The following is a 4254-nucleotide window of genomic DNA, read 5'->3' on the forward strand; positions in this document are numbered from 1 at the left end:
TCAGGTAGCTAGCGCTCACATCCTATTTGAATAATCCCTTGTTTAATTAGTAGTGTTAATTTACTTTTGGATGGATTATTACAGTTTAATAGACAAGCTAATGATCCTTGGTATATTGCATACCAAGATGAGTCAATCCAGTGGGGTAGAGAGAAGATGGCATTGGAGGAGTTGGTGGCTAATTTGGGTGTTGAATTAGCCAGTAAAAATAGATTGAGTGTTGAGCTGAAGCATACTATTGTGGAAGAAGGAGAATTGCTCGCATCGATAAGTTGAAACGAGAGACTGATCTGGCCATATTTGATAATGTGATAGAGGAGCTGCCAATGGATGGAGAGGAGAAAAAAAGAGTCATACAAAGACTTGAAGTGAAGGTAGAGGAGAAAAACAGATACATGGTGGCACTTACAATAGTTGTCATCTCTTTACTAGCTCTTTACTATGTAGTTAAAGTACATTGAAATAAATTAATTTAGAGATCTCCAGATATGATGGGCTATTGAGCAAGTTTGTACCCCTGGAATGTGGGCAAGATGTGACATCTTGTTAACCCCTTGGAATTTAGTCCAGACGATATGCATCTTTGTTTGTAAAAGTTCCAGGCAAAAGATGCCCTTTCTTTTTAGGGCTCCCTTCTTTTTATTAGGCGTCCACATGATATCCAGTTTCATTACAAATCAAATGCTAGTTGGTGTTTGGTGCCTACAAATTGGAAATTTAAGGAATTCAAAACATCATGGTGTGTGAACTGGTCCACTTCAAATTAGCCTTGCATCCAAATGTTTAGGGATCCCAAATGTTTATTACACCAGCATGTTCAAGACAACAACTTGAGAAACATAGCAAATAATGCTAGTACTAACACACATTTCAGCACAAATTTCTGTCCCTCTAATTTCTTCTGCTTAACCCTAAGCTAGTCAATAGCAGCAAAATTTTCACCATCTTTCTTCACTAACACCTCAATTTGCATATCCTTCTTCTTCGTCAAATTATCTGTCCAAGCATTCCTCTCCAGCAGCTCTTGATTCCAAGCTCTATAGGCCTGTAATTCAGTAAGAAGTCGCGGATCATTTTCTCTTTGCATTGCTCTTTTGAGCCGACACACCATGTCACGCAAGTCAATCAAGTGTTGCTTCAAGAATTCGGGCACTTTTGGATCGGCCCATTCGAAGAACTTACAATCACCAACCTATGATATTGACATTATTTATAGTCAAGTTACATTTTTCATTTAATGGCCAAAAAACTAGGGAAATGGGAAGAAATGGGAAATCACCCGAACTCTTGTGCAATTGTAAGATCTCCATCCTGGGTTGTCATCGCTCCAAGAAATCCACTTGGAAGCCTTCTCTTTGCATCAGCATGGTTTTTCTGGATAGTAGTCCAGCGGCTTTTGTCTGTACGGTATTGGGGAAGAGGATTCCTCTTCGCCGCTATACCATGCAGTGATGTCGATGCTAGATCTAGACATGTCCTAGCTTTATGCAGACTTACGAAATTAAACAAACAACATGTCAATGGCCATAAAGTAGTTCAATGTGCGGTAGAATTGGTGAAAAACTAGCTCAATGTGCATTAGCATTGGTGATAAACTAGCTCAGTGTGCAGTACCATTGGTGGTAACTAGCTCAATGTGTGGCATTGGTGATAAACTAGCTCAGTGTGCAGTACCATTGCTGATAAACTAGCTCAATGTGTGGCATTGGTGATAAACTAGCTCAATGTGCAGTGACATTGGTGAAAAACTAGCTCAATGTGTGGTATTGCTGATAAACTAGCTCAATGTGCGGCGGGGGGGAGGGTAAAGTGTGGGTTAACATCTAATTTCTCATGTGTGGCATTGTTGAAAAACTGGCTCAATGTGCATTAGCATTGGTCATAAAACTAGGCATGTACCCTGAATATAATCCCAAAATACTCTACCGTTCTTACCGGCGCCAAACGCTCAGATCCTCGCCGCAATGGCCCGCTCAGACCTGTGGAGTTCCTCACCGCGATGCCCCGCCCAGATCAGAAACAAGGTGGCGAGAAGGACGACCTCGATGTGGTGCGACACGTGTCGACGAGGTGTGGAGGGGGGTCGAACTCGCAGTCGAGGTAGTTTTCTAGTGTTGTGCCCCAAACCAAGATTTAGGGTTTGAGTAGATTGGGTTCGGGTTGTGGGGTGGGGGTGGGTGATGCGGTGGCGTGAGTGAGATTCAATGGCTTTTCCCTCTTCTGTCGCTGCCAGGTAGGCCACGGTAAACCTGGCCGAATCCAGTCAATCAGGTCACCTCTCACGGATCGACCATGTCTAACCCTAGCGCCTGATTCGAATCGTCCCCGAACAGCGGTCCAACGGGTCGGATGGTGCGGGGTTTTGAGAGGTGTTTTGAGAGCATTTCAGCAATTAGGGTTGAGCATAACTAATTTAAAAAAATCTAAAAATATGAAACTTGTGCACATCATTGTTTTATATTACTAAGTTGCTAGGAAAAATAAGAAACCACGTCTACAGATGTTTTCATGAAATTCCCTTCACATAAGTGAGCTATCACCAACAAGGGTGAATGGTTTTCAAGGGAAATGAACCAGGGTTTAGGGTTAACCATAGCATAGTTTTTCCAAACGATGCCATATTTCGCATGGACCCTATATTTGCAAACTAGACGTCAAGGTTATGTTTTTAGTTCATTTAGAGAAGGTCGAAAAAAACTTACAAATGGGCCTGAGTACTCTAGATTTGGAGCTCATTTGGAGTACATATTTCATGACTATGAGTTTTACTTCACAAAAGAGACGTTTTCATTACTTTCTATGCATGCTTAGTAGTAGCACTAAAAAGAAAATCCAAAAAGATTTCCTTGTTCTTCTTTTGCTTGTTGGGAGCCTTCCCGTGTAAATAGTTTTTCTCGTTTTTGCTTTTTCCTTGTATTTGCCTGTACAAGAAAACCAAAAACTCCAAAAATATTTCAGTGTGTTTCTCTAAATTTCTTTTCTTTTTATCCGAGTCCTACAGAGGAGAAGACCACGATGAAAATGTTGAGTGGCTCTCATATGAATAACTGTTGAACTAATAAGAGCGCATTTTACCTTGTCTTCTCCTGTTGAATAAAATGTTTGCAGATTCCAGCTTAGTCCATGGCACTCTTGCACTATTATTATTTTCATATCATTCGGTCGTGCAATTGAAAGGCAATAATGACGATATTCGATGAACTGGTCGTGGCAAGGAGAAACTGGTATGAACTCGACTTGTTCTGTCTGTGTAAATATGTTTAACCTAGTATCCAGGCTTCAGCCTATTATGATTAAACATGTTTGCAATGACAATTAGAGATTATAGTTTCTAATGCCATGCATAAGTAGCTAGGAGTGAATAATGATTTATCTTGGATATCAACATAGCGTTAAAATGATTGTGATGTAGTATGATGATATGGTATCCTCCTCTGAATGTTCGAGTGGCTTGACTTGGCACATGTTCATGCATGTAGTTCAATCAAAACCAACATAGCCTCTATGATATTTATGTTCATGGTGTTCATATTCTACTCATGCTAGTGTCCAATGTTACTTATGCATAATGTCTGGTTATGATCGTTGTTGCTCTCTAGCTGGCCGCTTCTCAATCTTATTGCTAGCCTTCGCCTGTACTAAGTGGGAACTTTGCTTGTACATCAAAAACCTTGACTCCAAAGTTATTCCAGACGAGTCCAGCATACATACCTATATGCGGTATTACCCTGCCGTCCTAAGTAAATTTGCATGTGCCACCTCTAAAAACTTCTAAAAATTATCCTTTTTGTGTGCCTGGATCGTTCATGGAACGACAGGAGGTGGTTGGTATCTTCCATGCAAAGCGGGTTATTCTCAGGTCGAGTGTTTATTCACTAGCCATCGCACGAGAAAATGGGCGGTAATAGGGATTCCCAGTCCCGAACTCAAAAATGCAAATAATTAAACAAAACTCCCTTGGAACTGATGTTGGTATGGATGGCACCCGTCGTTTCGGACAAGCCGTGGAGTGTGATTGATGGTGGAGGGGGAGTAAACCTTTACTTTTATCGCTTGGGAACTGCCACTAGCGTGCTTAGCATGGAAGATGTTGATAACTGATGGTCGTGAAGTGCATAAAAGGGTGCATGTCTCAAAATATCATTTACCTCTGTTTTGAAAAAAATTGAGCTCTGGCACCTCTGCAAATCACTGCTTCCCTCCGCGAAGGGACTTTCTATTTACTTTTATGTTGTGTCATCACCTTCTAAAAAC

This window comes from Triticum aestivum, chromosome 3D (assembly GCF_018294505.1).
Source record: "Triticum aestivum cultivar Chinese Spring chromosome 3D, IWGSC CS RefSeq v2.1, whole genome shotgun sequence".
Taxonomy (NCBI): domain Eukaryota; kingdom Viridiplantae; phylum Streptophyta; class Magnoliopsida; order Poales; family Poaceae; genus Triticum; species Triticum aestivum.